Source organism: Bufo bufo, chromosome 3 (assembly GCF_905171765.1).
Source record: "Bufo bufo chromosome 3, aBufBuf1.1, whole genome shotgun sequence".
Lineage (NCBI taxonomy): Eukaryota > Metazoa > Chordata > Amphibia > Anura > Bufonidae > Bufo > Bufo bufo.
This window is the reverse complement of record NC_053391.1, coordinates 592,457,201-592,478,485: the sequence shown is the minus strand read 5'-3', so window position 1 is coordinate 592,478,485 and position 21,285 is coordinate 592,457,201.

The window sequence follows — 21,285 nt, the reverse complement described above, 5'->3', positions numbered from 1 at the left end:
TTCACAAATCTGTCTAATTCTGTGTTAGTGAGCACTTCTCCTTTGCTGAGATAATCCATCCCACCTCCCAGGTGTGGCATATCAAGGTGCTGATTAGACAGCATGAATATTGCACAGGTGTGCCTTAGACTGCCCACAATAAAAGGCCACTCTGAAATGTGCCCAGTTTTTCCCCAGAAAACCAGTCAGTATCTGGTGTGGCCACCATTTGCCTCACGCAGTGCAACACATCTCCATCGCATAGAGTTGATCAGGTTGTTGATTGCGGCCTGTGGAATGTTGGTCCACTCCTCTTCAATAGCTGTGCGAAGTTGCAGAATATTAGCAGGAACTGGAACACGCTGTCGTATACGCCGATCCAGAGCATCCCAAACATGCTCAATGGGTGACATGTCCGGTGAGTGTGCTGGCCATGCAAGAACTGGGATGTTTTCAGCTTCCAGGAATTGTGTACAGATCCTTGCAATATGGGGTCGTGCATTATCATGCTGCAAATGAGGTGATGGTCGTGGATGAATGGCACAACAATGGGCCTCCGGATCTCATTACGGTATCTCTGTGCATTCAAAATGCCATCAATAATATGCACCTGTGTTTGTTGTCCATAACATACGCCTGCCCACACCATAACCCCACCGCCTCCATGGGCCACTCGATCCACAAAGTTGTGCAGTCCCCAATGCACGGAATGGCTGCACAACGGCCATGTGCATGCGGCCTAATATAGTGAATTTTATTTATGCCTCATTCACATGTCAGTGTTCGGCCAGCGATTTCCATCAGTGATTGTGAGCCAAAACCAGGTGTGTGTCTAAACTAGTGTTGATCACGAATATTCTAATCGCAAATTTTTATTGTGAATATTGGCACTTTGAGAATTTGCGAATATCTAGAATTTCGTAATCGCGAATATTCTAGATTTTTTTTCATCAGTACCGATGATCCCTCACTGCTTCTTGCTTGTGGGCCAATGAGAAGGCTGCAATATCTTTGACTTTAGGAGTAGTGTTAATCGCGAATTTTCGTATTGCGAATTTTTATCGCATATTTTCCGATTGCCGTTTTTCGCAATCAAGAAAATAATGACTGGAGAACACGAACTCTCGAATTCGCGAATATATGACGAATATTCGCAAAATATTGCAAATTTGAATATTGCCCCTGCCGCTCATCACCGGTCACAGAACAGGAGCAGATCTTTCCATTATGTCTGTGGAGGCTCCAATCGTGTGAATGAGGCTTTACCTGGTAATAGATGAAGGAATGGTTTAACCTGAAGAACCTTCTGGTCTGGCATGAGACAATAAAGATGGATCCCGATTGGAGAATCTTCCAACGTCTTCATCTGTGAAAACCTATAAAAGAAGCGAGATCAACATTATTAGCGCATTCACGTAAGTATTATTTTACTGGAATGACAGGAGTGTGGCACAAATCGCAGCAAAACTGCTGCATGTGAAATGTCCTAGAGATAGACTGGCAGCAGAAGAGTTAACATTTAAAGGTAAAGGAAGTAAGCACAAGGCGGCCTCCCCGCGTCCATCCATTTCCTAATTACCTGCTTTGTAATCAGCGCTTCCTTCCTTAAAGGCTTCAAGATGGATTTCATTGCAGCGCTATTTATCCACAAAAACATCGCCACTGAAGTATGGCAGCCTACAAGGGAGACGTGGCACGGGGCGGTGACTGGCCCTTCATCTAGCCATACACACTGGGGGGGATTTATCAAACTGGTCTAAAGTAGAACTGGCCTAGTTGCCCATAGCAACCAATCAGATTCCTCCTTATATTTTTCAGATCCCCTTTGGAAAATGAAAGGTGGAATCTGATTGGTTGCTGTGGTCAACTAGGCCAGTTCTACTTTACTCCAGTTTGATAAATCTCCCCCAGTGTGACCATCGATTTCCATTACTAGACAATGGAGCCGTACGGCAAATTGGGTGCATTGGAAACAGTCAACAAGCTGCTGTTGATTTGTTATTTTATAGTTGTATTCAAAGCAGCCCACCTCCAGGAAAACTGGGGGGCATTTATTAGGGTGCCCACCACTCCCTCCCCACTCCCAAGTGGCAAGGACCGCGTAAAAATGCCAGTGTGGCAAAATATTTTAAAAGTCGCAAAAAGGGGTCTTGCGACTATTTTTATGCCAAAAACGTATAAAGGAAGTACTTAGGTGTCACGCGGCATCTACTAATACATTTCAATGGTGTCGCTATGGGACAAGCTACAACTGCAACAGTCACAAAAAATCATCCCAAGTAACTGTGGCACATCGCATTGCGACACCATTGAAATACATTATGTCAAATGTTGCCAGACACATATTGCTATGTAGCCATAACCCTTTGCGTTGCCCGACCCTTATACGTTTTCCTGCTGCATCCACTTCTGGCTTTGGCTGAAAAACCTGTAGAAACATCTGCCTCAAAACCTCCTGCAAAAAACTAATGCAATAATAAGCTGGCGCCCCGATTCACAGATTTTTCATACACTGCCCAAAATTTTCTGATTACATAGCCAATAATATAAAACAAATGGCTGTAAAGGGGCCGCCCTACAATTAAGTATCAGATTTTACTGTTAGAATGTTACAGTTTTAATTTTTTAATTGGAATCCTAAAAAAAAAAAACATGCCGAAATATGCTACACCTCCTACATGCTATGTGCAATGCTGCCCTCTACAGGCCAATGACAATACAACTCATAGAACTACAAATGGCACAGTATAAATTATTTAGCATACTTGAATACACAAATAAAAAATATCTGGTTCGCATCACATTACACATTTTTAACCAGTTAAAGGCCCAGCCATTTATTCTCCTTCCTCTTCCTGACCAAGCAAATTTTTTTTAAGCCATTACTTTTTTTTTCTGTTTGGATATTTAAATCATTTTGCACCTTTTTTGGGGCTATATTTTTATGTAATTTATATTTTAGTATTTTTTTTATATCCCAGAAAATGTTAACTGCTTCATTATCGGAGTGTTGATCCCCCTTCCTCGCCAAGCCAATTTTTCAGTTGTAGCAACGGGCCTATCTAACGGCAAATAAATGATTAATTTCTGAGCCAATCTACATGTATTTAAATTTATTTTTCACGGGACACCTTAGACCTTTTTTTGGGCCCATTAGATGATGGATATAATAGGTAAAAAAAATAAAATTAAGGAAAAACAAAATGATGAATAAAAATTCTTTTTTCCCTTTCTTACCAATTTGTTTTCTAATAATTACAAAAGGTTTCAAGAGAAAACATTTCTAAAACCATTACCGTAGGCTTGTGCCCTGAAAATGGACGCTATTTATGTAATTTATCTACTGGCTGGGCCCGCAGCAAGACTTCAAAAGACTGGAGCGCATTTTTTCTATTGCTGGTTCTATGTCACCATACTGCCAGAAAAATCTTGTACAGCGCCAAAACGTTACAAGCCCCTTTCAAAGAGACTTTGTTATATATGTTAGGTATTCATCTTGGGGAAATTTTTACCTTTTAAGTTTTTTTTAAAATTTTTTTTATAAATGAAAAATAAATGTGTAAATGTTTGTATATTTTACGCAGAAAAAAAAACCCTGCTATACAAAATATAGCTAAAACAAATACCTAGATTTTCAAAATAGAAAGTGTGTATGTTTGTATATTTTACACAGAAATTCCTCTATACTATTGCTAAAAGTAATAAATATATATAAATATAATAAAAATATTTTTTTTATGTTCGAAAAAGGGTGGGATGTTTGTATGGGTGTGAACATAGTCTGCTTTACTATTGCTAATACTAGAAACTATTTCTATAACTTTTAAAAAATTGCTCTTTTTATTATTATTTTATTTTTTTGTTAATTATTTATATCTCGCCTGAAGTCAAGCGTGCCTACCCCTTAGTATTTACTTGATAGGATGTCCAATTCCTTCACTGTTGGGCACTTGAGCGTAGTCTCACGCATGTGCAGGTTCTCATGTGCGAGTGCCTTATCATTGAGCCTACCTCACAGCAGAGTGGAATAGTGCGCAGGCGTCGGCACTGCAGGGACATAGCGCACGCGCAAGACTAAGTTTATGTGTCCAGTGGTGAAGGAATTGGAATTCCTATCAATCAAACGGGGCACGCTTGACTTGAGGCGAGAAAGCCGCTGCCCCCTTGACTTCAAGACTATCGTTTACATAGCGCACCCAGTTGAATAAAATAATTTTTTCCGACTTTTGGCGCATTGTACAGAAAAGACACTGACACCTTTATAATCATGCTACAGGCTGCAATAAGGTACTGCTGGGGGTTTAATATGCATTTTCTAGGTGACAGGTTCCCTTTAAGTCACAGCCTGCAGGTTGTTAATTTTAAGGCCAGCAGGTGGCGATCTTATATAAGAAAAAGTGCTCCCTGCTCTACATTTTACAGTGTGAAAGATACTTGTAGCGGGGTGCTGCAAGCCTCTATCTCAGCCAGACCGCTCCAGCTGGTCACGGCACTTCTCCCTGTGACTGCAGCTGTCACAGCGCAGTCGGAGCGATCTGCAGCGGCACGGGCCACCGGCAGATCGCAATGTAACCCGACTAATTTATAGTCAGGTTACAGACAGGCGTCTACCGCTGCGACGTATAAAGTAGTTGAAAAGGTTTCGTTTTTCACAATTTCTTTTTGCTAGCATGAAGAGCCTCATTTATCAAAACTTCCTAAAAGTAAGGCCTCTTTCACACGACCGTTTTTTTTTTTCTGTTTACGGGCCGTTTTTTTGTGTTCCTTACACGGTCCGTATACGGAACCATTCATTTCAATGGTTCCGCAAAAAAAACGGAATGTACTCCGTATGCATTCCGTTTCCGTATTTCCATTGAAAGATAGAACATGTCCTATTATTGCCCGCAAAAAAACGGAACAAACGGAAACACAACTGAACAACGGATCCGTGAAAAACGGACCGCAAAACACTGAAAAAGCCATATGGTCGTGTGCAGGAGGCCTAAAACTGTCTTAGCTGTCCATAGCAACTATTCAGTGCTCCGCTTTCATTTTCCAGAGCCCTTTAGGAAATGAAAGCTGAGTTCTGATTGGTTGCTATGGGCAACGAAAACAGTTTTACTTTTAGACAATTTTGATAAATGAGGCCCAAAATGCAACTAAAATACTCAGTATTTGAAATACGCAGCATGTCCTAGTTTTGTGGATATTTTCTTCCAAATCCACCCATTATAGTCAATGGGAGAGCATCAAAAATACAAGAAGGAAGGCCTCATGCACACGACCGTTCAGTTTTTTGCGGTCCGCAAACCGCGGATCCGCAAAAAACAGAAGCCGCCCGTGTGCCTTCCGCAATTTGCAGAACGGAACGGGCGGCCCATTGTAGAAATGCCTATTCTTGTCCGCAAAACAGACAAGAATAGGAAAGGTTATATTTTTTTTGCGGGGCCACGGAACGGAGCAACGGATGCGGACAGCACATGGAGTGCTGTCCGCATCTTTTGCGGCCCCATTGAAGTGAATGGGTCTGCACCAGAGCCGCAAAAACTGTGGCTCGGATGCGGACCAGAACTACGGTCGTGTGCATGAGGCCTAAATCTGGATGAATTACTGAAGCAATACTGATGACAGTCAGTCCGTCCCTTAGGGCTCATGCACACAACCGTATGTATTTTGCAGTCCGCAAAAACAGATCCGCAAAAAATACGGATGACGTCCGTGTGCATTCCGTATTTTACGGAACGCTGGCCCCTAATAGAACATTCCTATCCTTGACCATAATGCGAACAATAATAGGACATGTTCTATTCTTTTGCGGAACGGAAATACGTAAACTGAATGCACAGAGTAACTTCCATTTTTTTTGCGGACCCATTGAAGTGAAAATAAAAAACGGAACGGACAGGGAAAGTAAATACGTTTGTGTGCATGAGACCTTATCCTGGGCCAAAATACAGACACTATGCTGATGTGAAAGAGGCCAGAGGATGCACCTAATTTATGAGGAGGTGCAGGCCTTGTCCTAAATGAAATACATCCTCCAGCAGTCTGCGCTCGTAGCTGCCGTAGACTTCCGTCATCATTTACGCCAGAAAAATAAAAGCACCTGGATTTCTTCAAGCCGCAGTCAGATAAATGGAACTGATTTCCAGTCGAAGAAATTTTCAGCAACAAAATCTGCCGTGTGTGAAGGCCTCCTGAGGGTCCCCTCACATACAAATTATGGGGCACATTTATCAAGCTCGACTGTTTTTAGGAATAAAATTAGACTGGCGTATTTGATTCGGTTCTCAGTCTTTTTTGATGATATAGACTAGGCGTATTGGGGCACGTTTATCAAGCTCACCTTTTTTTTTTAGAGTACAAAAACCCCCCAAAAAACAGGAGTATTGGCAACACTTGTCTTTAATTTGCGCCTCACTTATTATCCCTTAATAAGGCCTCTTGCACTTTTTTTTTTTTCGTTTCCGTTCCGTTTTGGCAGATTCCATTTGCGGTCCGTATGCAAAACCATTCATTTCAATGGTTCTGCAAAAAAAACTGAATGTACTCCGTATGGATTCCGTTTCCGTATTTCCGTTTCGCTGAAAGATAGAACTTGTCCTATTATTGCCCGCAAATAACAATCCGTGGCTCCATTCAAGTCAATGGGTCCGCAAAAAATACGGAATGCCTACAGAACACATCCGTATGTCATTCGTTTTTTGTAGATCTATGCCCACTTTACCCGTATACTGTTAAAACACATTACTGTATATTACATTAATGATTAACAACGGATCCGCAAAACAGCGGCACACATACGGAAACCTTACGGAGATTTTTTGCGGAACTACGGAACGGAAACAAAAAACTGAACAACAGATCCGTGAAAAACAGACCGCAAAATACTGAAAAAGCCATATGGTCGTGTGCAAGAAACCTAAATCAGGTGCCCCCTTTGTCTTATAGGTGCGGGTCCCGCCGCTGGGACCCGCACCTATATCGAGAATGGAGCCCCGGAAGTGTGGAGGGCGCACTGCTCATGCGTAGCCGCCCTCCATTCATATTCTATGGAGCCATCAAAAACAGCCGAGCTGTTGGGCCCATAGAAGTGAATGGGAGCAGTGGCCGATCAATTACTTCTATGAGGAGCGCACTTGGTGGTGGCCGGACCGGAGTCCTCCAGCCACCACCTTGCAGGGCTCCGTTCCCGATATAGGTGTGCGTCCCAGCGGTGGGACCCGCACCTATAAGACAATGGGGGCATATCCTAATAATATGCCCCCATTGTCTGTGATGAGACAACCCCTTTAAGCCTGACATCTAGTGGTTATTTTCTTGTATGACAGGTTCATATTCACTAAGGCTGGGTTCACCCGGGCGCTGCGGGAAAATGTGCGGGTGCGTTGCGGGAACACCCGTGATTTTTCCGCGCGAGTGCAAAATATTGTAATGCGTTTTGCACTCGCGTGAGAAAAATCGCGCATGTTTGGTACCCAAACCCGAACTTCTTCACAGAAGTTCGGGCTTGGCATCGGTGTTCTGTAGATTGTATTATTTCCCCTTATAACATAGTTATAAGGGAAAATAATAGCATTCTGAATACAGAATGCATAGTAAACTAGCGCTGCAGGGGTTAAAAAAATAAATAAAAATTTGTTCTCCTTTGCTGAACAGGACCTGTGGTGAGCATTCATTACAGGTAAAGGACCTTTGGTGACGTCACTCCGGTCATCACATGATCCATCACCATGGTAAAAGATCATGTGATGGATCATGTAATGACTGGAGTGACGTCACCAAAGGTCCTTTACCTGTAATGAATGCTCACCACAGGTCCTGTTCAGCAAATGAGACAGAAGGAGATGCCGGGCTACGCGATCAAGTGGATTAAGGTGAGTTAAATTATTGTTATATTTTTTTTAACCCCTGCAGCGCTAGTTTACTATGCATTCTGTATTCAGAATGCTATTATTTTCCCTTATAACCATGTTATAAGGGAAAATAATAATGATCGGGTCTCCATCCCGATCGTCTCCTAGCAACCATGCGTGAAAATAGTACCACATCCGCACCTTCACTTCTATGGGGCCTGTGTTGCGTGAAAAACGCAGAATATAGAACATGCTGCGATTTTCACGCAACGCACAAGTGATGCGTGAAAATCACCGCTCATCTGAACAGCCCCATAGAAATTAATGGGTCGGAAATCTCGCCCGTGTGAACGCAGCCTAAGACTGGTATAATTAGTATGCACATGAAAATGTGGTACAAGTGAGCTGAAATTAGGCGCACATCTCCATGAAAGTAGGCAAAATGTGGCGCAACTCACAGAGGCAGAAACGTACACCAGCCCTGGAGTGGAGTAGAAATTTAGTCAGGCGCAAAATAAGGTGAACCTACATAACTAGGTCAGAAAATATGCGCAAAAGTTTGAAAACTTTGCTAAATAAAAAATAGGTGCAACAGGCACAAAAGCCTCTAAAACAGACGCAAAATCAGTTGGTAAATGAGACAAAAACAGTCAGAAACTAACTTTTTACTCATGAAAACAGGTGCAGACACTATAGTAAATGTGTCCCATTGTTATTTGATCTCTGGGGGTTCTTTTTCTGTTAAGCCTCATTCACACGTCCGTGTTGGTGCTCAAATCCGTGAGCAGATGGTCAGTGATGCATCTTTGAATCCGTGTGTACCATTTTTTGCTGTCCATGTGTCATCCGTGTTTCACTGACCCTGCACAGCTGAAAAATAATTTTCAAAGCATCCCTATCTAATGATCCATGAAACACGGATGTAGCACGGATGGCATTTGTGTTGCATCCATGGTTTTTACTGACCCATAGAGTATAATGGGCGTGATGGATCTGTCAACACGGACAAAATAGAGCACGCGGCCGTGCTAAAAACACAGACCCACGGACCATGCCAAAACCCTGATGTGTGAATACACACATTAAAATGAATGGGGAGTGTGCTGTCCGTGGACTGGTCTATTTGGTATGCACCTGAAAAAAGGTGCATGTGTGCTGTGAAAAGCCACACGTCTACCTCAAAGGGCAACTATTAAGCCCCTTTCACACGGGCGAGATTTCCGCGCGGGTGCAATGCGTGAGGTAAACGAATTGCACCCGCACTGAATCCGGACCCATTCATTTCTATGGGGCTGTGCACATGAGCGGTGATTTTCACGCATCACTTGTGCGTTGCGTGAAAATCGCAGCATGCTCTATATTCTGCGTTTTTCACGCAACGCAGGCCCCAAACATGCCGATTTTTCTCACGCGCGTGCAAAACGCATTACAATGTTTTGCACTCGCGCTGAAAAATCGCGCATTTTCCCGCGACGCACCCGCATCTTATCTGGGCCAAAACCATGACGCCCGTGTGAAAGAGGCCTTAATGCAAAAAAAAAGTCACACTGTCGAATAAATAAAAATAAGCCAGCCGTGCAGTGGAATAAAAATTAGACTTCTGAATTAGTATAAAAAATGTAAAACTGTCAAACGAGGAGAAAATGCCTCCAAAACAGATGCAGTTTCGGTAGTAATTGTGCATAATAAAATTAGACTGTCTAAAACAAACTGCAGTCCCCAATGCACGGGCACCATCCGTGTGGCTGGCGCTGACAGATGCAGACCTAATCAACTTGAATCAGTCCGCAATGCGTCCGCACTGCACAAAATAGAGTATGTTCTATTATTTTGTGGTGTGGAGGCTCCGTATCTTCTGGACTGCAGACCCATTCAAGTGATACGGTGCGCACAAGGCCGGTGCCCGTATATAGTGGACCCACTGTTTACCACAATATGGCGCGGCCGGAACACATTCGTGTGCTTGAGCCCTAAGACTGATATTGATACCTCATAAAATAGTTATTACTTTACATTCCTCATATGTCAGTTTATGTTTGGATCATTTTGTAAATGTCATTTTATTTTTTGGGGATATTAGAGGGCTTACCTCTTTCACAAGGGTGTCGCTTGTGAGGGCCGGATAGGATGCGGGTGCGTCGCGGGAAAATCGTGCGAGTAGGTACGCAATTGCAGTCAGTTTTGACTGTGATTGCGTTCCGATGTTCAGTTTTTATCACGCGGGTGCAATGCGTTTTGCACGCACGTGATAAAAAACTGAATGTGGTACCCAGAAGCGAACCCAGACTTCTTCACTGAAGTTCGGGTTTGGGATCGGAGTTCTGTATATTTTATTATTTTCCATTATAACATGGTTATAAGGGAAAATAATAGCATTCTGAATACAGAATGCTAAGTAAAAGGTCCATTGTGGGGTTAAAAAAAAAAAAAGTAACTCACCTTATCCACTTGATCGTGCAGCCAGGCTGGTCTTCCTTCTTCTTCTTCTTGCAGGACCTGGCTGGAAAAAGACCTTCGGTGACGTCATCGCCCTTACCACGTGGTGAGCATGGTGAAGTCAGCACAGGTCTTGCTGAATGAAGTCTTCATTCAGTAGGACCTGCGCTGACATCATCGCACTCACCACGTGGTGAGCACGATGACGTCACCGAAGGTCCTTTTGCGCATATTTTCTGACCCAGTTATGTAGTGGCGCCTTATTTTGCGCCAGATTTAGCCTAGTTTAAATTTTTGGGTTATTTTTAACCCCACAATGGACATTTTACTTAGCATTCTGAATTAAAGAATGCTATTATTTTCCATTATAACCATGTTATAATGGAAAATAATAAAGAAAATGGGATCCCGGGTAACTCATCCATCGTCTCCTTAGCAACCATGCGTGAAAATCGCATTGCATCCGCACTTGCTTGCGGATGCTTGCGATTTCCACGCATCCCCATTCATTTCTATGGTGTGTGATGCGTGAAAATCACTGCTCATCTGAACAGCCCCATTGAAGTGAAGGGGTCCGGATTCAGTGCGGGTGCAATGCGCTCACCTCACACATTGCACCCGCGAGGAAATCTCGCCCGTGTAAAAGGGGCCTTAGAATTTCTAAAGCAATTCTTAAAGTTTTTAAGAAAATTTTCAAAACCTACTTTTTAAGGACCAGTTCTGTTCTGAGGTCACTTTGTGGGGCTTACATAGTAGAAACCACCCATAAATGACCCTGTTTTCAAAACTACACCCTCAAGTTATTCAAAACTGATTTTACCAACTTTGTTAACCCTTTAGGTGTTCTGCAAGAATTAAAGAAAAATGGAGATGAAATTTCAAAATTAAACTTTTTTGCCAGATTTTCCATTTTATCATTTTTTTCCTGTAACACAGAAAGGGTTAACAATCAAACAAAACTCAATATCTATTACCCTAATTCTGCAGGGTATGTGGCCCCATATGTGGTCGTAAACTGCTGTATGGGCACAAGGCAGGGTGCAGAAGGGAAGGAGCACCATATGGATTTTGGGGGGCATTTGAAATCCCCCTGATGCACCCCTACAGTAGAAACCAAAAAAGTGACCCCATTTTGGAAACTATGGTATAAGTTGACAGTTTTATTGGTACTCTTTTGGATTTTTATTTTTTGTTTTTACAATGTTCATCTGACAGGTTAGATCATGTGTTATTTTTTATAAAGCAGGTTTTTACGTACACGAAAATACCAAATGTCTATATTTTATTTATTTTTTTGCTTCAGTGTTACATGTTTTTGGGTTTCCATTTTTTGAAAGCCATATTTTATTTTTTTTTTGTGCCGGTCATCTTGTGTAGGGGCTTGTTTTTTTGCGGGAAGAGTTGAAGTTTTTATTGGTACTATTTTTAGGTACATATGATTTTTTGATTGTTCAATATTATACTTTTTTGGGGCAAGGTAACCAAAAAATTGCACTTTTGGCACAGTTTTTATTTTTTTAGTGCATTCACCTGGGGGGGTAGATCATGTGATATTTTTATAGAGCAGGTCATTACGGATACAGCGATATTTAATATGTCTATTTTGTAAATTTACACAATAAGGGTCCATTCACACGTCCGTGTGTGTGGATCCGCAAAACCCGGAAATCGACGATGTGCGTTCCGCATTTTGCGGACCGCACATCGCCAGCACTTAAAAGAAAATGCCTATTCTTGTCCGCAATTGCAGACAAGAATAGGACATGTTCTATATTTTTCGGGATCGGAATTGCGGACCCGGAAGTGAGGATCCACAATTCCGGATCCGGGCAGCACATAGTTCTGCTCCATAGAAATGAATGGGTCCGCAATTCCGTTCCGCAGAATGCGGAACGAAATTGCGGACGTGTAAATAGACTCTAAAAGCGTTTTTTTTTTTGTTTTTTTTTAAGTTTTTGTTTTTCCATTTTCTGAAAGTCATCTTTTTTTATCTTTCTGCCAGTCGTCTTGTGTAGGGGCTCGTTTTTTGCGGGAAGAGTTGATGTTTTTATTGATACAATTTTTGGGTACATATGCTTTTTTGATCATTCAATATTACATTCAGCCAAATCATTCTGCTGAGAATGAGCCGGACGTCTTTTTTTTCTCATTTGTGGATGTGATAGAATGTGTGACATAATCCAGTTACTAGGGACATTGTAGGAAGAGAACTGGAGATATGAACTGGAGTTTTATGAGGGAAAGCTTAGCATAAAGAGTGCTAGCAAGAAACTCATTTTTCTGTATGAACAGGCAGCCAGTTTTTTCTTTCTACAGTTCATAGGATTATTGCCAGCACCCCAATAGCATACAGTCTGCTGCAAACACTGAGGAATTGCCCCCTTTTCCCCCCTAAAAAACAGTTTCTATTTACAGTTGGCAATTGGGCCTTTTATTGAACGCATTGTATATTAATGCAAGACACCTTCAGTGTTATAGCAAAAGTAATACTGCAATAACACCATTATTATACACGTGTTATTGAACGTGTTGTATATTTCTGCAAGATACCAGTGTTAAAGCAGAAGGATTTGACTACAAAAACTGCATTACCATTGTAAATTGTCAATACCAGTGTGTTTATAGACTGTAAGGGACATTTAATTTGGCCTCTGACTATAGAAAAAAAAAACAGTACCATTTAATAATCTGTGTATTAGGCCCCTTTCACACGGGCGAGTTTTCCGCGCGGGTGCAATGCATGAGTTGAACGCATTGCACCCGCACTGAATCCGGACCCATTAATTTCTATGGGGCTGTGCACATGAGCAGTGATTTTTACGCATCACTTGTGCGTTGCGTGAAAATCGCAGCAAGCTATATTTTGTGCATTTTTCACGCAACGCAGGCCCTATAGAAGTGAATGGGGCTGCGTGAAAATCGCAAACATCCGCAAGCAAGTGCGGATGCGGTGCGATTTTCACGCACAGTTGCTAGGAGACGATCGGGGTGGAGACCCGATCATTATTATTTTCCCTTATAACATGGTTATAAGGGAAAATAATAGCATTCTGAATACAGAATGCATAGTACAATAGGGTTGGAGGGGTTAAAAAAAAAATATATATTTAACTCACCTTAATCCCCTTGTTTGCGCAGCCGGCATCTCTTCTGTCTTCTTTGAGGAATAGGACCTTTGATGACGTCACTACGCTCAACACATGGTCCATCACCATGGTGATGGATCATGTGACGGACCATGTGATGAGCGTACTGACGTCGTCAAAGGTCCTATTCCTCAAAGAAGAAGACAGAAGAGATGACGGCTGCACGAACAAGTGGATTAAGGTGAGTTAAATGATTTTTTCTTTTTTTTTAACCCCTCCAGCCCTATTGTACTATGCATTCTGTATTCAGAATGCTATTATTTTCCCTTATAACCAAGTTATAAGGGGAAATAATACAGTCTACACAACCTTGAACCCAAACCTGAACTTCTGTGAAGAAGTTCGGGTCTGGGTACCACATTTAGTTTTTTATCACGCGCGTGCAAAACGCATTGCACCCTCGCAATCACACCTGAACAACGGAACGCAATCAAAACTGACTGCAATTGCGTAGCTACTCGCGCGGGTTTGCCGCAACGCATACGGACCTTATCCGGACACGCTCGTGTGAAAGAGGCCTTACACCTGTGGCCTTTCAATTATAGGCCTCATAATAAAATTTCTGGTAAACAGAAGAGAGGAAAATGAAAGACCCATATGCCTCATCATCCGAGAGTTACAATGTGGGTAGTAGTGCAAACAGCAGTAGCAGCACTAACCATCTGGCCAGTAGTAGTAGGCCTCAGTTCTCCCTTGCTTCTGATTAGCACCACATTATTTATGAGTGCAAAGAGGAAGAGATTGGTGACTGGATGACTCACTCCTCCTCTCAGCCCCAGCAGGATGATGTGGTTGTCACCTATGAGTCTTGGAGCCAGAGATCACAGCATTCCTCTTGCTCCTCCTCCATGCAGCCCCAGAGAAGCCTTTTAGTTCCATCCTCTCTATGATCGCTGCTTTCTCCTGGGGGGGGGGGGCACCTTGTTTTTTCCTAAGAAGAGGCAACAAAATCCCATGTGCTACGGAAGATACTTGGTGATCATTTGTGGGAGAACAGTCTGTGTTTGGATTGCCATGAAGAGGTTGTTGTAGTAGTGGCACTTGTAGCCACGGTGGTGCCAATACGGGCAGTAGTAGCAACAGTGGCACTCAGGGTAAATACACAGCAGGGATTCAGGAGTGGAGCTAAGGAGTCCATGATAACATATCACAGTCTGGTAACAGAGGCAGGGAGGGGGAGGACTATGATGATGATTGTGTGTAAGACAGGACCTAGAAGCTGGATAGGGGTGTTGCCATGGCAGTAATAAAGAGCAGAAGGAACATATGGCTAGCACCTCTCAAAAAAAAACTAGGGCCCTCTATTATGGTCAGTTCGGGAACTAGTGACATCTCCACTTTCGTCAGTCTGGTTCCCACACCAGGCACATATCTGCCTCCTCCACCGACATCCCCCCACCCCCAGCAGGGCACAGTGTCGCTCCCACATCCCCTCCCTGCTATCATATGTGTGATGCCACTGATACTGTGGCCGCAGGCTCGAAATGTGCCAGACCTAAGTTAGGCTTGGCAGCTGTTAGCTCTGTGCGAGCGTCTCACATCTGCCAGTTTTTCTCCATAGAGCTGGAAAACAAAAGAATCGCCTCTGGTCTTTAAAAAAATAGTCGCTCAGTCGCGAGCGCCATAGCTGCCGGGTTTCTGCTGTTTTAAGCAGAAAAAAATTGAAAAATACAGCATCCCTTTGGGAATAAAAAGGTGGACGCTAGGGATGAGCGAACTAGTGTTTCAGGTTCGGCGTACAAGGTTCGGGTTATCTAAGAATTCTGTTATGGATTCCTCTACCACGGACTATAATTTATGATCCGTGGTAGCGTACTCCATAACGGAATTCTTAGATAACCCGAACCTTGTACGCCGAACCTGAAACACTAGTTCGCTCATCCCTTGTGGCCGCCCTAAAAGAATCTAGGTCCACCTGTAGCTCCTCATTAGGATCAAATAAAAAAGAAGGAGACACAGCACCCGTATTGCAATGGTGAAAATAAGCTGTGGTCTTTTAATCCATATCACCGCAATCCAAGTACATGCAACGTTTTGGCTACAATAAAGGGGTTGTCTCACTTCAGCAAGTGGCATTTATCATGTAGATAAAGTTAATAGAAGCCACTTACTAATGTACTGTTTACTAATGTACTGTACCGTATTTTTCGCCCTATAAGACACCCCGGTCCATAAGACGCGTCTAGGTTTTAGAGGAGGACAATTAGACCACCAATCAGACCGTCAATGTTAATCAGACCCTTTAAGACCTCAGATCAGACCCCCAATGTTAATCAGACCTCAGCTGACAGCCCCAATCAGACCCCCAATGTTAATACAACTCCAACAAGACCTCACATCAGACCCCCAATCAGACCTCAGCTCATACCCCAATGTGAATGACTCCCAATCAGACCTCAGATAAGAGCCCCATGCCTCTTATCAGCCCCCATATGCCTCTCATTAGCCCCCAGCAGCCTTTTATCAGCCCCCAATAGCCCCCATTGCCTCTCATGTTAGCCCCCAGCAGCCCCTGTTGCTTTTAATAAATAAAAAAAAACACTTACCTCTCCTGCTCTGGACGCCGGCGCTCCTCTGCTCCAGCGCTCATCTTCCTCCTCCTCCGTCGGCTGTGCTGTGATCTGACGCGCACAGTGTGAGGTCACAGAGCGCCCTCATGCTGTGCGCAGCCACAGCACAGCCGAGGACCAGGAAGTGGTGAGTACAGAGCCTTCACCACTTCCTGGCCCTATGGTACTAATGAAGCGCTTCCATAAAGGGAGCGCTCATTAGTATTCGTCCCATAAGACGCTGGGGCATTTCCCCCACACTTTTTGGGGGGGGGGGGAATGCGCCTTATGGGGCGAAAAAAACAATAATTATCCGTATTGCTTCCTTTGCTGGCTGGATTTATTTTTCCATAACATTATATACTGCTTGTTTCCATGGTTACGACCGCCCTGCAATCCATCAGCGGTGGTCGTGCTTACACACTATAGGAAAAAACACTGGCCTCTCTGGTGGATGGGAACGTGGGAGGTCACATAGGCTGATGCTTTTTCACTTACTGTGCAAGCACGACCACCGATGATGGATTGCAGGGTGGTCCTAACCATAGAAGCGTGCAGTGTATAATGTGATGGAAAAATGAATCCAGCTAGAAAAAGAGGCAATATGGAGAATCACAATACATTAGTAACTTTCTCTACCTGATAAATGCCATTGGATGAAGTGACACAACCCCTTTAATGTAGCTGAAACGTTGCATGTACTTGTGATTACCATGATATGGATTAAAAGACCACAGGTTATATTCACTATTACAATTCAGGTGCTGTGTCTCATTTTTTCTTCATTTCATTTCAACGTCTGTGATCTGTGATAACGCCGATCGCAGACATTTACCCCCTCAGATGCCGTGGTCAATTGTGACCACTGCATCTGAGGCAGCTTTCCCTGGAAGCGCTGCACTCCCAGGGCCTGAACTGCTCCCCTGCGATAGCCTAGGTCTCTCTAAAGAAACCCATGCAATTGCAGTTGTAGTTCCAATGGAGCCCTGCAGGTGGCAGGCCTCCATAAGAACACAGCCAGTCCGCAATGAATTGCAATGTAAAGAAGAAGTAATCTAAATGCTTCTTAGAGTCCTAAAAAAAGTTTAAAAAAGCTTTTAAAAAATATATAAAAATTCTAATCAACCCCCTTTTCCCGTAAAATAAATATAAACAAAAAAACATCATTCTGCATCCCAAAACACCCATACTATTAAAATATAAACATATTTACCGCACACAGTGAATGGTGTAGGGAGAAAAAATAATCATTTTTACGTCACGTCACCCCCCAAAAAAATAGAAAAAATAGAAAATCATCAAAAAAGTGGTATCAATAAAAACTACAGATTGCTCTGCAATAAATGAGCCTCACACAGCCCCATGGTGATAAAAAGGAAAAAAAGGGACTTCCGGTTCCGGCGCTCGCAGATGGAGAAGGGAGAGTGAGTAGCTCCGCCACCTACCAACCGGAAATCAGGGAGCCCAAGTACCACAGGGTTACCGAATTCTTCGAAACTCACCGCGACTGGTCCGGTACAGTACATGGACAAGTTCCTGCTGAAGTGCAGCTCCCCACACGAAATCCCGGCACTCCCACGGCACCCTGACAAAATACAGCGGGGTAAGATGGCGACCGCTCCAGAGCGCGCCAGCAGGCTCACGAGGTCCGCCTCGCAACCACCCCAACGCCAGACGGACACATCGGCCATAGCATTAAGCAAAGAGGAAGGTGGGATGTCCTCTGATCATGATATATCCATCCCTGTAAACATATGGCAATAAAGGTGGCCAAACTACTGGCACCAAACATCAAGGCCACACTAGAAGTCACAGTTTCCACAGCCATGCAACAGCTTCAAAGCGAGGTGCAACATAATACCTCACAGATCACGGAGTTAGAGCAGAGATTGTGCAGAGTCGAGGAAGACCTGGAGAAGGCCCATACTCAAACTCGGGAGGCACTCCAGGTCCCGAAGGAAAAAAAAAATCGATGACCTGAAAAACCGCTCCAGAAGGAGTAATCTCAGAATTGTGGGCATACCAGAGGCAGTTCCGCCAAGCCATCTGGCCAAGATATGCGCTACAGAAATACTGCAGGACCTGGGGCTCCAAGGCCAATTAATAGTAGAAAGAGCCCATAGACTGGGACCTCCAAGGCAGACTGATCAAACTCCAGGCCTCAATAGGCCACGTTCAGTCATCGTGAAGTCTCTTAATTACGCAGCTAAAGAGGACATCCTACGTAACTATAGAAAGAGCGAGCTGCCACTAACAGTGAGGGAAAACAAACTTCTGCTGTTCAGCGACTACTCTGCGGAGGTAACGAGGCGTAGGAGAGCTTTTTCAAACATCTGCTCCGCTCTGGTCAAACAGAAAACCAAGTTTGCACTAATTTACCCATCCACACTGCGAGTTCTCCAGCCAGATGGAACTATAGAGACCTTCCTTACTCCCAAAGAGGCCTCTGAAGCATTGAATCTAGAAAATGAGTGCAGTACGCAGACCTGCAGGGTATTGCGATGTGAGGTCACGGTTACTCAGGCAAACGAGGGTTGCTCTGGGTTACTCACTGTTTGTAGGGGAACCCTGGGCAGGGGTACAGCAGTGATAGAGAGGCTGGCACAGGGGTCCTCTGGGACACTCTATGTATATAGGGACCAGGCCTGATGGTGGGTGAGGTGCCCTGGATGTTGCAGATATTTAATGTGCCGGGGGCAAGGTCTCTTTAAGGTTCGTGACGCCAGTGCCTGTAACGGTGGCACACCGGTTGATGATAGTGGTAATAAGTGAGGAACACGTTGTTGTGGTGAACCAAAACTTCCTTTACTGGAAACAGTTAACTTTATACAGTCTTTTGTAAGTTTCAGGTACAGCAACAGTAATAAGCAGGCTTTATAAATATATGGCAGGCACAATGTTCTTGCAAGATACACAGAGGGTAAAACACTCACAGACCAGGCTGCACTTCTCCTCAGAAATCCTGTGCACTATTCCTCAGAACTCCTGGCTGTCTTTATCCCAAGGCCCGTATGCCCTAATGCTGGCTTTATCCTTGGTAGAAAACTTCCTCAGGTATATATCCTTGCTTTAGGTAAAATACTTCTGCTCTTCAGCTCTCTTGTCTAGCTGGAATACTGGCTCTGCTCTGCTTGGTTATGGGAACTTGGTTTCTCAGGAGGCAACTCTTCCCCTGGTGACAATCTTCTGAGCTAACTCTGGCTCAATAACCTCAGGCTGGCTGATCCACTCTCCCTGGCCTCCTGGTGTCAACTATAAGCCTGGGCTGTCTAGTTACATGTCAGAGCCTGCACCTCAGCCCCACTCTGGCTAAAGTGTCTTCTGGCTTCTGACTCTACACTCCTCTCCCTGCACAGGACCTGACTATATATATTAGGGGTTCCCTAGCTCCCTCTACTGTCTAGGAGGAGGAACTACACCCTAACAGGCCTGATACACATTTAAAGGGAATCTGTCACCTGCTTTTACCATTTTTAAGCTGGCACCATCGCTATGTTGACTAAAGTACCTTATTTATTTCCAGCAGTCTTCTTTTTACTTGATTTTGTTTTGTAGTTTTGATATAAAAGCGCTTTTTATGTTATGCTAATTAGGGTCCAAGGAGCCCAGAGGGGCGTTTTTTCCCCTCTCCGGAGCCCAGTGACGCCCCCCTGCAGTGCCCAGCCCGCCTTAATTTGAATTCCAAGGACGCCTCCTGATCATCAAATAACCTCCCACAGCCCGGCAAACGGTTCCGCCCCCTCCCCACGTCATAGTCTACCTTATAGAAATGCCCCGTCCTTCTTCCTGTCTGCGGCCAGAAAACTCGCGCAGGCGCAGTACTGCCAGCGGCCTGCGCGATCATCAACGTCCTGAGGGCAACAGCGCTCAGGTCACATCACTGGGCTCGGCGCATGCCCAGTGAGACTTTTGAGGCTGTTGCCCTCAGGAGGTTGATGATCGCGCAGGCGCAAGCCGCTGGCAGTACTGCGCCTGCGCGAGTTTTCTGGCCGCAGACAGGAAGAAGGACGGGGCATTTCTATAAGGTAGACTATGACGTGGGGAGGGGGCGGAACCGTTTGCCGGGGCTGTGGGAGGTTATTTGATGATCAGGAGGCGTCCTTGGAATTTAAATTAAGGCGGGCTGGGCACTGCAGGGGGGCGTCACTGGGCTCCGGAGAGGGGAAAAAACGCCCCTCTGGGCTCCTTGGACCCTAATTAGCATAACAGAAAAAGCGCTATTTATATCAAAACTACAAAACGAAATCAAGTAAAAAGAAGACTGCTGGAAATAAGGTACTTTAGTCAACATAGCGATGGTGCCAGCTTAAAAATGGTAAAAGCAGGTGACAGAATCCCTTTAAAGCAGGAAAAATGCACATAAATAAAGTGACATTATGCATCAAGATGACATATAAGATACAATGGCCCTGTTCCACAGGAGGTGGAGAACAACGTGGCCCAATTGACCCTTGTGTAGTGGCCACATTTACCTAGTGGGACACTACATGAGCTTCCCCCATCACAGACAAGCCCATCACAGAGAGATCTCTTCTCAGGCAGGGGACAAAGAGAAAAGACACGAGGACGCTGCGGACCCCCGAGGAAGCCCATCGGGACCGACAACGCTGAATCCTCGCAACCCCCAAGCCAGTGGGATTGACAGAGGGCTAAACCCCAGAAAGGACATGTGAGATACAAAAGGGGGAACATGTTCATGCTTTGTCTCTATTTGTTGGGGGCCTTTTCTGCTAGGGCAGTTCTTAAAGGGCTACAATAAGGGGGTGGCTGCGAGTGAAACCCAATCAAAGCCACTGTCAACAAGTGGTGCCGGGTTAGCAGCTTAAGGGTGGAGGAGATAACGGAGGTAAAAGTTATGGGAAGCGACAACGACTTCACCATGACTTGCGTGAAAAAAGAGAAGTTCAGAAAATGTATGCTATCGGTGCAGTTCAGATTTTATTGTTTAATGTTTATGGGGGGGGGGGGGGGCTTGGGGAGGGGGGATGGGAAAAGAGATAAGTTCTCTGCTGTAGGGGGGAAGTTTTAGTTTTTTCTTGTCTTACTTGTTATACAACCTTAATCAGACAATGAATGCGAGAGGTAGCGCATGCGCAGTTCCTTCCGAGGCTGATGTCAGCACAGGGAAGGAACACTATAACAACACTGCGCATCGCGAGATTACTGGGGCGCTCTGGCTTTCTGACGTCGGGGAGCAAGGAGGAGATTCTGAGGATGCTGGGCGGTGCTGGGCTCCTTCACGCTGGACTCATCTCAGGTTAATTTGCATATGGATCAAATTGGTGTTTTTACACAATAAAAGCACACAGAGCTATGGGGACTGGGTATTGCAGATGT